This window comes from Panicum virgatum, chromosome 1N, assembly GCF_016808335.1.
Source record: "Panicum virgatum strain AP13 chromosome 1N, P.virgatum_v5, whole genome shotgun sequence".
NCBI lineage: Eukaryota > Viridiplantae > Streptophyta > Magnoliopsida > Poales > Poaceae > Panicum > Panicum virgatum.
Window position 1 is genome coordinate 2,257,496 of NC_053145.1, and position 13,293 is coordinate 2,270,788.

General features: G+C 46.3%; 1 long non-coding RNA gene and 1 pseudogene across 6 annotated transcripts; one reads left to right on the forward strand and one right to left on the reverse strand.

Annotated features, from left to right (window-relative positions):
• The window catches only part of LOC120654289, a 71,938-nt pseudogene extending 64,842 nt beyond the window's left edge, over positions 1–7,096 (reverse strand).
• Positions 7,097–8,614: 1,518 nt separating this feature from the next.
• On the forward strand, positions 8,615–12,368 carry LOC120654508. 6 transcript variants are annotated; one of them, XR_005667085.1, is made up of 5 exons: positions 8,615–9,196; positions 9,307–9,312; positions 9,536–9,682; positions 10,630–10,748; positions 12,007–12,368. It is a non-coding gene; the product is annotated as an uncharacterized LOC120654508 (long non-coding RNA). The 6 variants fall into 6 exon arrangements; XR_005667084.1 differs by having other exon boundaries at positions 8,615–9,120; positions 9,230–9,312; positions 11,506–12,368; XR_005667083.1 differs by having other exon boundaries at positions 8,615–9,120; positions 9,230–9,312.
• The last annotated feature ends 925 nt before the right edge of the window (positions 12,369–13,293 follow it).

Below are 13,293 nucleotides of genomic sequence, written 5' to 3' on the forward strand. Positions count from 1 at the left end.
ACCTGCTCTTACCAAGCCTAGCTCGATCATGGGCCCCAGTAAATATAGAGTAATAATATACTCTACTAGTACGTGCTATAGTAGTGAGCAACAGGAGTGCCCAACGCTCGCGGCTCGAATCTTGAGCAGTGAGTGTTGCAAGCCTGCTTCCATGTTCCATTTACCACCCACTCGTTCGCTCGCTCTTCTCTTACCTCGCCCTCCCTTCTTCCGTTCTCCCTTACTCTCGCGCGTGGCAGCGGCTAACCAGGCAAGGGTTTTGGGTCCCGGCCGGATCGATCCATCCCGTCATGGCCGCCCAACGACCCGTCGACCCCTTGTGTCCAGGGGCACGTACCCCATGTCCCAACCCTGCTCTCTCTCTCTCCCTCTCCCTGCGCAATAAATGGTATTGGGAATGTAATGAAATAATCAGTTGCAGCCGGGGCTTTCCTTAGGAACCTGTGCATTCTTGTTTTTTTTTTCAAAAAAGGAGAAATACGTGTGTTGTAGTATTTCCTTAGTGAGATACATAGTGGAGGGACGATTTTTTCCTTTTGTGGGCTGGGGGTTTGTAATAATTGCTGAAAATCTGTGTTTTTTTTTCTTCATTCGTGCTACTTTATTGGGGTCCTTGTGATTCTATCGCTGTGTCAGTCCAGATTTTGCGCAAATTGTCGTTGTACCTCACCAGATTTGGCCCTCTCTAGCTCGATCAATAGATGAGTCGACCATCTTGCTTTCAACAGCTCGGTCTACAGCCGTGCCACGAGAAGCAGTCATCATGCCATCAACTCCGACGATCTGATCACTGAATTAGATCGCATCAAGCGGACCATTGCCGAGTGCATTGGCACTTGCCGAGTCGGTCCTCCTACGATCAACTGTGATCAAGTGCCTCTATAGAATATATAAATGTATTTTTCCTATTATGAGAAGCGACTAGTTTCATGACTACTCCAGGTGGTCGTCAACTCTACTACTCAATGCTCCGACAGTAGAAGACATGTACAAAGAAAAAATTTCACCTTTGTTTTTGTTTCTGTGATTCGAAGAGCTAGCTTTATTAGTAAAGTAATAGACGTGTGCAAAGGAAAAATATTTGCCTCTATTTTGTATTGGCTTTTGTGATAGGAGGAGATCAAGACCAGGAGCTAGCTTTATTAGTATGGTAACAGACATAAATTTCTACTTTATTTGGTATTGGAATAGGATCTGAACAAAAATGGCCATGCTGTTTATTTTGGAGTTTAATTTGGAGCTAGTTCCTATAACTAACTTTTTTAGCTCGATTATTTTGTATGTGTAGGCTCCTCGGTTTGTCTTTCAATTGAGCTATAACAACATGAGTATGGTCAGAGATATCAGCCGCCTATGGTGCGAGATAGAGAGGGTCACATGCCAATCGGCGATGGAGAACATTGATGGTATGTGAAGGTATGGAACCATGGACACCACCGACTATTGCTGACTCCTGAGGATGAATTCTTCGTCGTGCTACTTAGACCTATACTCGAAGTTGTAGGACGCGATGTGTCATTACTGTTTTCATTCAAGGATCTCTACCTATGTGGCTTCTTGCATGAAGTTGGTTTTGGGTATGTGTTGGAAATTAGGGATGCTCCTAATACCCATTCAGCTAAGAGCTATGACACATCAGCTAAGAGCTATGACACATCAACTCACTCTAGAGTCGGTCGGATTCTTTAATTTCTAGTTACTTACTATATTGGATCCTTTTGACAGCAGACACCTCCGGGTGGCATAGCCTACCAATAGATAAATTTGGCTTCCAGTTGGCAGGGCCAACCTACAATAAATCCTAGAACCTTTTGTGATCCCAGGTGACAGAGCCAATCTTCAATGGATCATAATTTATACGCTAAGTAACTATGTAGCTTAACCGGGAGACCAACACTTACAAGAACAAGACTTTATTGCAACACAACAATACTACACAAGAACATACAACACTCTCTTCTTTGGTGACTAGCTTAGCACTCACTCTTCTCTCTTTCTCTCTAGTAGCACTACCACCTCACTTCTTCCATGCTCATGGATGGATGCCATGGCAAGGGAGGGAGGTCTCTATTTATAGGCCAAAGGGGAATATGATATTTAGACAAGTGTACACTTATAGAGAATTTTTAAATATTCTAACATTTTCTAAATTCATTTATTACTGATTCTAGAGTTCTCCAGAAAATATCTCATTCTTGCATTATGAAGAATACACTAGAAGTTTGCCTTGCACTCTTTCTCAACACTCCCGCTCAAGGCAAACTTCTCTCTAGAGTAACTTCCCTCTAGAGTTGTATTGCAGACTATGCCGGGTTAAGACCCAGAGATGGGTTCGCATGCCAATTGGCGATGGAAAACATTGATGGCATCGTGAAGGTATGGAACCATGGACACCACAACCTACTGCTGACTCCTGAGGGTGGATTCTTCATTGTGCTACTTAGGCCAATGCCCGACGTGCCATTGTTGTTTTCATTCAAAGATCACTACCTATGTGACTTCTTGCATGAAGATGGTTTTTGGCATGTGTTGGAAATTAGAGATGACTTTAATAACCACTAAGCTAAGGACCTACACCTATGACACACTAATTCACTCTAGAATCAGTCAGTCTCTTTAATTTGTAGTTACTTAGTGTGTTGGGTTCTTCTGATGGCAGAGCCGCTTTTTCACTTCCAGGTGGCATAGCCTACCAATAGATAAAATTGGCTTCCAGGTGACAAAGTCAACCTACGATAAAGACCATACTCTTTTATGATCCCGGGTGACAGAGCGACTTACAAGAATAAGACTTTATTGCAACACAATAATACTACACAAGAACATACAACACTCCCTTCTTTAGTGGCTAGCCTAGCACTCACCCTTATCTCTTGCTCTCTACTAGCACTAACACCTCACTTCTTCCATGCTTATGGATGGATGCCATGTCAAGGGAGGGGAGGTCTCTATTTATAGGCCAAAGTGGGTCATGATATTTATACAAGTGTCCACTTCTAGATAATTACTAAACATTATAACATTTTCTAAATTTATTTATTACTGATTCTAGAGTTCTCCATAGAAAATATCTCATTTTTGCATTATGAAGAATACTCTATAATATTGCCTTGCACTCTTTCTCAACACTCCCCCTCAAGGCAAACTTCCCTCTAGAGTTGTCTTGCAGACCATGCCGAGCGCCTTTCAAAACTTCTCAAACTTTGCCTTGTGAAGGCCCTTGGTGAGGATATCAGCAATCTATTCTTCTATCTCGGTAGACACATCTCAATCTCTCCCTCAAGTACATTTTCTCTTATATAGTGATAGTGAACTTTTATATGCTTGGTCCTTGCGTGGAATACTAGATTTTCCGTCAAACAAATAGAAGATAGATTATCACAGAAAATCCTTACTTGGTATTCTGCCGGCTGGTGGAGGTCCAACATTAACTGCTTGAGCTAGCTACTTTCTTGTGTTGCCATTGCTGCTGAACGATACTCTGCTTCAGTACAAGATAATGTCATAGTTGGTTGTCTCTTGATGCACCATGATATGACTCATGATCCTAAGCTGAAGAAGTATCCAGTGGTTGATCGCCCGTGTGCCACTATCCCCAGCATAGTCAGCGTCATAGTATCCCATAATTTTACAGTCTTTTGTCTTCTTATACATAATGCCAACATTGATGGTTCCTTTGACATACCTAAGGATACGTCTGACTACATCAAACGAGGCTTCTTTGGATTGCTCATGTATCTACTAACTACTCCAACTGGATAAACAATATCTGCATGAGTCAGCATAAGATAGATAAGACTCCCGAGCAGTTGTCGATACATAGTCATGTCCTCCAAGTCATAGCCTTCATCTTCTTGTAGCCTTATATTGGAATCCATAGGAGTAGAGATAGGCTTGCATTCGAGCATTTCATATCTTCATAGAAGATCCTTGGTATATTTATGTTGACCCAAAAATAGCCCTTACTTTGTGCGCTCCACCTAAAGTCTAAGGAAATGTTTCAACTCTCCAAGCTCCTTCATTTGAAAGCGAACTGAGAGATTTTCTCTCGTCATTTATATTTCCTCGTAATAGTTTCTCGTGATAATTAAATCATCAACATAGACTAGGACTATTGTTAGTCTTCCTTCCTTTGCTTTCACAAATAAGAGTCCTATGGAGCGACTTTGAAACCACTCTGTACGAGAAACTCACCGATCTTCCCGTACCATGCTCGTAGAGCTTGCTTCAAGTCATAGAGTGCCTTCTTCAGTTTGCAAACATACTCGGGGTGGATCTTACTCTCGAAGTCTCTTGGTTGCTCCATGTAAATATCTTTACCAAGTTCACCATGTAGGAATGCATTCTTGACATCCATCTGCCATAACTTCAAGAATTGCAAGCAACTAGTGCTAGCAAAACTCGAACAGTTGTGATTTTTGCCACCAGGCTAAATATTTCTTAATAGTCTAGCCTTATACCTTTCGATTGAGCCATCTGGGCGGGTCTTTACCTTGTAGACCCATTTGCATGATACGGGGATGATTATTTTCTTGATGACCTCCACATCGTGCTGGTAAAAGACGCGCCCTAAGACCTCCTCCTTCCATCTTCTGTTCTCCTCATCGATCAAATCACTAACCCTTTTCAGCCTGCACAAATGTTTCAATCCTGACAATTTCACGGTCATCCCGCACGGGATTCATATGCATGCCTCGATATCTTAATACTTGCGCCATTCCTGACCCGCCAAATGGCTCCTCTCTTCAGCAGCTCTAGGCCATGCATTATTGCCTTCCAGGTAGAGGAAACTTGGGGGGGAAAGGCAGTGTCAAGGACATCTCCATTTGGGAAATAATTGGCCCCCAGGACTTTAGCACACAGGCTATCCGAGAACTCAATAAGTCTCCATGCTTGCCTTGCCAACAGGGCATGATTGAACACCCTAAAATCCCTGAAGCCCAGTCCTCCTTGGCCCTTTGCTACTTGTGAACTTCTCCCATGCAATCCAGTGTGCCTTCCTCTGATCATCCGACTCCCCCCACCAGTACTTGCGCACCACTTGGGTCAGCTCACCATAAAGTGTCCTCAAGAGACGGAACACACTCATCACGTACGTGGGGGATGGCCTGGGCAATAGATTTGATGAGTACCTCCTTGCCGCCTGAGGATAGACACTTCTCTGACCAGGCCGCCACCCTCTTGATGAGTCTCTCCTTGATCGGCAGGAAGCGGTCTTTTTTCAGTGTACCCTCCAGTGTGGGTAGCCCAAAGATACTTGTCTTCAAAAAGCTGAAGCGTTCGACGTCAAGAACCCAGCGAATCTGTTCTTGCACCCCCGGGTCATGGGTGTCCCGTATGAGCAGTGGGCACTTGGAAGGGCTTAGTAATTGGCCCAACCCCAACTTGGAATATTTGCAGCACTTGCTTGATGCGTTCAGCTTGGAGTATGTTCGCTTCAAAGAACACGAGACCATCATCAGCAAATAAGAGGTGAGGAATCCCTGGCGCATTCCTACTAGCTTGCAGTTCCTTCAGCCCCCCCCCCCCCCCCCCCCCACGCAATCTTCTGTTGCAGGACCATAGACAAGGCATCAGTGACAAACAAAAATAAGTACGGAGACAGAGGATCATGCCCTGGCGAAGACCGCGGGTTGGCTGGAAGAGCTTCGAAGGAACCCCGTTGAAGCGAATAGTGTAACGTACGGAGTATATGCAAGCCATAATCCACTGCACCCATGGACTTGAAAAGCCTAGCTTCACCAAAGCTGTTTCCAACCTGATCATACGCCTTGGATAAATCCAATTTGTGCAGAAAAATTTGTCCTCGCCGAAGTAGTATTCTGGATGGCTAACAAACATTCAAAGACATATTAGCTGCTCGGGCACCAACACACACTGGTGAGGGGAAATAAGATCCTGCAGGAAGGGTCTTAGACAATTCACCAGGCATTTGGATACAATTTTATATAGGGCGTTTCATCAGGCCGTAGTTGCCGGCGGAGAGGACGGCTCTCGTCGCCAGCGCGGCGACGCACCGGCCGCCGGAGTTCTTCGTGGCTTCAACGCCCTCCTCTGCATTCGAAGCAAAATCGTCACCTGCTGTCAGTACGTATAGGCCATAGATAGAATGCAGGCGAGAGAGATCATTGATGAGTTGCATGAATAATAATATAATGGCGGCCGGCGTACCGGCGAGCCTTTCGGCCTTGATGGCGAGCGTGGGCGTCGGCCGGAAGCCGATGAAGTCGTAGACGCCGTCGACGGAGGTGTTGAGGGGCACGTGGTCGTCGACGCGGTAGACGGCCTTGCCGTGGCCGGGGTACCAGAGGATGTCGGCGAACTCGTGCTCGCGGGCGAAGGCCACGACGCGGTCCGCCAGGTCGTCGTCGTCGCACCTCTCGAACCGCACCGACCGCTTGAACATGGGCTGCAGCGCCAGGGTGACCTGCGAGATGACCCCCAGCACCCCGAGCGACACCTTGGCCGCGTCCAGCTCCGGGTCGCCGGTCCGAAGCACCCGCACCCTGGCGTACCCCTCGGCCGCCGACGCCGGCGTGACGATCCTCATCCCGACGACGTACTCGTGCACGGCGGAGCCCTTCCCCCACAAGGAGCTCCCGTGCGCGCCCGTGGAGAGCAGCCCGCCGACGGTGAGCCCCAGCCAGTAGGGCGTGTGCGGCACCGCCAGCCCGGCCCCCGCCGCGGCGCCGATGAGCTGGCCCAGCGTGACGCCGCTCTCCACGGTGAGCTACCCCCGGGCGGCGTCGACGGCGACGACGCGGGTCAGCGCGTTGGTGCTGATGATGAGGCCCCGGTCCCCCGCGGGGCAGGCGAGCTTGGGCACGCTGTGGGAGTAGCGCGTGGCCACCTTCATCCTGGTCCCGGCCGCCGTGGCGTTGGCCACCACGGCGAGCAGCTCCCGCTCCGACGCCGGGAACGCCGCCGCCGCGGCGCGGCACGCCAAGCGGTCCGGGAACACGCCGTACGCGTTGGTCACGGTGCAGCCCGCGGCGCCGCACCGGACCACCGGCGGCGGCGCGCTGGCCCCGGCGAGGCGCGCGCATTGCGTCGCCGCCGCCGCCATGATGACGGCCCGGAGGAGGCCGTGGAGCATGGCCGTCGGCACCTGCGCCTCTCTGGCTGCGCGGCGTGTGCTTGACTACTTGCACTTGTGTGCACTTCGGCGTGTGTTACTGGCACTGGCACTGGCAGGCCGCTGGCGGATACTGCCGTACATGCAGGCACCGCGTCCGTTGACCGTTGAAGCGCGCCGTTGGTCGGAATAATCGAGTAAGCCTTGGTTAAAAAAATTTGTCTCGCAAATTATAGATAAATTATGTAATTAGTTATTTTATTTAGCTACATTTAATACTTTATACATACGTTTAAAGATCCGGCCTTTATTTAGATGCATAAAGTTTTGGATATAAATTACTCTAGCACTTTTGTTTGTATTTAGTAATTATTATCTGATCATAAATTAATTAGGCTCAAAAGATTCGTCTCGCAAATTATAGACAAACTGTGTAATTAGTTATTTTATTTAGCTATATTTAATATTTTATGCATGTGTTTAAAAATTCGATGTGATGAGAAATCTTGTAAAGTTTTGAAATTTTGAAGAGAACTAAACAAGGAGTCGATGTGATTGGGAATCTTATAAAGTTTTGAAAATTTAAAGACATCTAAACAAAACAAAGGGTAAAATAGTAAATTTCCCCGTTGATTTCATGGCTATGCATGCATGTGGTGATGTGATGGCGCGCCACGAGCAGTCAGTGAGTCGGTGACCATAGTACGATCAGCTGCCGCTGCGGTGTGGAAAGGCCTCGTACCTTTGGTTGATAGGGCTTGGACGGCCCGCATCGTCGTAGGTAGAGGGGAACGTGCCGAGGGAGAAGGTGGGAAAAGGTTGTCGCCGCTGGATTATTAGGCAACAGGCACACATGATATATGAACCTCCTCTCTACTAGTTGCAAATTTGTTTTCCATTTAGCAGTGCGTTTCCCCCATCCAAATGAACTCGCGGAAGTTGAACATCCGCTTATTTTTCTAGTTGGTTTACTAGCTGAATGCCCGTACGTTGCGGCGGGATGAAAAAGGAAATCGACAGCGTTCGGTCGTGGTTCCACGCAGCTACATTCGGTCGATCTGAGATCGACCCGAATCGCGCTAATCTAAATGAGTTTGCACTACTACTACAATAACCCAATGATGACGTGATTTGTTAGGTCCTCATGTCTAGCGCCGCGCGCCTTGCACTGGCCCGTGCATGTACTTTTATGCGACTGTCAATGTGCATCCACTACATGGGCTGTTCACTAGTCCATCTTTCTGATGGAATATGGGAGGGAAATGATGCTGTGTGTCCTTGCCGCCTTTTTGATAGATCGATAGGTATACGATAAACGTTTGGTGCGTGTGAATGATATGATTAGCCGATAAGACGATGATCACGGGCGCAGCGTCTAGTTTTGTCGGTGTCCGTGCTGGTAGGCCGGCCTAGCTCGCTATTTCTGAAACGTTGCTTGTGTCAGGAAATGTGCCTGTACACTTGCATACATACGCCATGAAATACATAAAATTAGCTATATATATAGTAGGTTTATTAGATACTCTGGGTACGGAATAAGCTATTCCATACCCGAGCTAGCCACCGCCCCCAGGGCCGCGCAGGCGCCCGGTTTCGGTTCCCCGCCGCACCGGTTCCTTTTCCGCGTACCCCCACCGCCCCGAAGCGGTTTCTTCTCCTCCCAGCTCGCGATCCCTTCCCCTAGCCAGCCCTGGCCCAGATACGTTTTCCGACGCCGCTCCTCTCATCGTCGGGGACTGGCGCCGCCCAACCCCAGCTGATGCTCCTCCCGTCGCCGATCTGGAGTCTGGCGCCTCCCGTCACTGCTGATCCGTTCCCGACGCCGCATCTCATCCCGACGCAGCACCTCCTCCCGTCGCCGCTCCCCTCCTCCGACGGTGATCCCTCCTCCCAACGCCATTCCACGAGACCGTCCTCCCATCGTCGTCACCCCCGGGAGATCCTACTATGGCCCACCGACGAGATCCTCCCCTGGCCTACCTTCAGGTCATGGAGGAATTGATGGCACGGCGTGGATGAATCGCCTGCGTATCCCCGCATTCAAGGTGACGCCCTCCCGTTCCCGATGCCGCTCACTCCTCCCATAGCTGTCGATCCTCCTCCAGCCTACTCTCTGATCAGGTGATTCCCCCTCATCTTTTGTTGTTCCTACAGTTAATTCCGTGCAAGCTCTAGATTTGTCTGTCGGTGCTCATTCTTTGATGAATCGTCGCTGGTGGTTCCCCCGCCAGTGCAAGGTGCTCCTCTATCCTCACTCCATTCGATTCCCCTTAATTTTGGTCACATTTTTTTCTTTCGTACTAATGATTCATCCAGATTTAGTTCGAATTAGGTTATAATTTGTTGCAATCGGTAGCTGCATCATCATTTTCCTTGTTTCATTATTCTTTAGTTTTCCTGCCGTATTCATTTCAGTGGGTATTGCACCTGACAATGTCGATTTGCTGAATGGATTCTCAGCACAGATTGGTCCACAGATGCATATCAACCCGAGCAGGGTGGTGTTCGAGCAGCTTCCGATTTGGTTGTCAATCGGATTGGCGACGACGGTCACCAGGGATCCAATCTCCTCCGCTATAGCTTGGGGTCCCTTCCCTGGAGTGGCAGGTTTGTTTGGATGAGTATTCATTAATACCTACGTTGAGTCTGATGCCCCCTCTTTTCTCACATTAATTTGATTCTCCTGCTGTTGCCTGATTACCCCTATTGGTGGCGACAATTATTTGTGATAATGATGATTAGGTTGAAGAATTAAATTGAGTACCCACTGCTATTTTCAGTCAATTAACGTTCAATCCTCCCTGCTGGTGATTGATTGTCTATATTGCTGGTGATGAGTTGTGATTGGATCCCTGGTGTTATTTAGAGTAGTAAGCGTACGTATTAGCAATCCCAATTTTTTAGTGACAGCTGGTGCAGGAGCAACCAGTTCAGCTTTTTCTATTTTCGTGACCTGAGTTGTTTGAAATATTTCTAGCATATTCTGTTGTGCCTCGTCGCCTCCTGTCCTGGTCACATACATCATCGTAGGTTGTGGTGATGAGTTGCTGTTTGCGATCTGACCAAATCTCCTTTAAATGCTCATTCAGTCAAGGCTCCGTAGCTTCTTCTCCACATAGTGAACTTTGGGTGCCTCGTATAATTTTGTTGTTAAATGTTGATGTTTGAACTGTTCATCACTTGAGTTTCTTCATGAGATATCCTGCTGCCTACAAATGTCCCTGACTGGCGAGTTACGGGCAATGAGCACCCCCAGCCTCAACCAGCTTCGATCTGAATACAGCCTGTAGAACAACCTCTGTTGAGAAGCTGAGTGCCAGCACAATCCTTTGAACCCTGCTATGTTGTGGGAATTATAACAATTAACTTGCCATGTCCGTAACAATTACCTTGCCATGTCCGTTCTAGTTCAGTTAAACAATTACCCTGCTCTATAGTGAGCTTGGCAATGACTTGTGAATTAATTGTTTCTTGGGATTAATATTTTTTATTTATTACTAGTTGTTCATTGTATTAGTTTTTCAAAATACCATAAATGATTTCCCTGTTCTCAGTTTATCTCCGTCCCTTGTGGATAGTCTGAGGACACAAGGAGCATATTCCGTTGGGTCTCCTCTCCAAGACTTCAGATGCTCCTGGTGCTCCTTGAAAAGCTCGGCTTAAGGCATGAGAGGTGAGCTCTTACCTATTGCTCCTTGATCACTTTATGAGTTCTTGTGTTTCCTTAGACAGAGGCATGCTTAACCTGTTTAACTGATTTACACTTTTGGTAGTAGTTTTATATTAAGTAATTCTTTTCTCTGTTTAAAAATTGAATAATAACTGGATTTTTTGTTCTTTTGTGTGGCTAGTGAAGGAGTTTTTTAGCTTAGGTCTGTCACTGTATTCTAAATCTACTTCATAGGGGCATATCCAGTGTTCAAATCGAGCTCAACTGAAAAGGTAGTGCCACGGAGGATTTGTTCGATTTCTACTGAATCAAACATAATCACAGCAACGCGTTAGGGATCCATCATATAATAAAATACACCATTTCTATCTCACCATCCTCAAGCTGTAGTCTTGATGAGCACATTGTACTAGCGCACTACTTTTTGCCCATTATTTAACTACCTCGGTTCGACTTGCCTTTAGCATTTGATGCAAGTAATCTTTTGATTCCGTTTGACCACTGCAGTGTCTAAATCGAATCAAAGTTCTGCTCTGTCCTATCACGGTTCGATTTCCATGCACACTGGAGGTGCCCTAATTCATGCTTTGTATGTCTTATATGGAGAAAGAATATGCAGAAATGAAGCTCTTCCTTTGTGCTGATCATAGCTTTTTACTTAGTGTATTCAGTCCTTTTCTTTGCCATTAAATTATGAAATCTCTGGTGCATGTATACCTTTGGACCTTGTTTGACCTAAATATTTACATGTTCATTGCAGCTGATTAATACTCGATTGTTCATGGATACTATTTATGGGATGATGTTAAAGTTTTAAGGTTGCTCACTGTTACTTTGCTTATGACACCTTGTAGGTTAGATGGCATCTAGTAATCTCTGTTGCTTTATTTTAGTTTTGATGGCACTACTGTTAATATTGAGCCCCTCTATACAGTGTCAGCATGATTGCATAAATGGAATAATCATGGCTAAACTGAAATGGCTCACCGAATCTAAGAATAAAGTAAACAAAAGATATGGAAAACTTAAACCATTAGACTGGATTGGAGAAATTTTTTTCTTAAAAATACACAGGTGCATTGCTGCTGCGATACGGATGAAGGATATGGTTGGACAATCATGGAAAAGCAGGTTGAACTTAGAAATGGCTGGAAGCACACCAGACTAAGATCCAGCAGCACAATCTGAACTGCAGCGCTTTTTAGGTGCCAAGTATATTAAAACGGCAATGAGGCCAGTATATTAAAATGTTTTTTTGCAGATGTGGTGGACACCACGATCTCTATTGACAGTGCCATCTTTCAGCAGTACACATCATCACCATCAGGTGTTTAGGGATAGTTCCCCTTGTTCATCACTTGATGGATTTTGTGCAGAAAGCATCAGTTGTACAGTAGATAGATTCTGAGTTTCATGTATGGATGGTATGTTTCGAGCCTATGTGTATAGATTCTTATAAAAATATAGTTCGGAGTGGCAGGTGATGCCATTTCGACTCCACAAGTGTTTATGGTATTTATGAACCGGCTTAGAAAAATGTGTGGTGTTTGTAAGATAATGAGATTTTAGCATCAACATGTTTTGGTATATGAGATTAGGAAACCAAAATATTACTGTCTGTCTGTATATCGCGCAACTACAAAACATTTTGTTTCTTTGGAGCACAAAACCTTTTGTTTTCTGCTGCTCTGGGCATACGAATCAATTTTCTATCCTAGCACTTGTTTGGTCTCATCAACCTCTATTTCCCTTCTCTAGAGATTTGTTTTGTGGTTTCTTGTATGGATAATGTTGCCATGCATGCAGATCGGAGAGAACAAATATCCGATTCCCTGGCTTGTACCTTTTCCCGTAGGCAGGAGAGGACGCTTGGTCAAACTGGCACACCAACGCGCGCCTGAAAAAAAAAGGCGGGAGAAGCGAGCGCAAGGTGATGGGCGGCAGCACGTCAACCAGCGCGCGTTGTTGGTGCGCTTGAAAAAATGGGCGGGAGCGAGCGAGGTGGTGGGCATCGCCCTGTACGAGGTTGGTTGCGTCGGGGGTGGCGCGCGGATGGGTGGGACGCGCGCTCGAGGTTGGCTCGGGTACGGAATAACTATTCCATACCCAGAGTAGAGATTAGCCCTGACTTATATATATATGTATATATATATATGGTTGCGCGTGACTATAAATATATGCCTCTGGCCTCTGTTTGTGTTCTGTAATCGATCGGATTGCAACAATTCGAGGTGAGAAGTTACTTGTTTGTATTTGCTTAAGAGAGAAGCTACTGTAGTGCAGCTGGCTAGTGTCTATGCATTGGGAAAAAGATAGCGGACCAGTCTTCGAATCCTGATTTCTCACATAAGCTGCAATATACTATGATCCCAAGTTAAAGAAACATGGTCTACATGCCAATGCAACCGAATAAAAATATCAGTTCTCAATGAACATAATCTGTTTAGAAAAATTAATTTTTTTTCGAACAATATCGAGGGGGAGGGTGTGGGGGGAGATCCCCACCTACTTTGATTGATCGAGAACTTGAGCATTACAAGTTACAGAT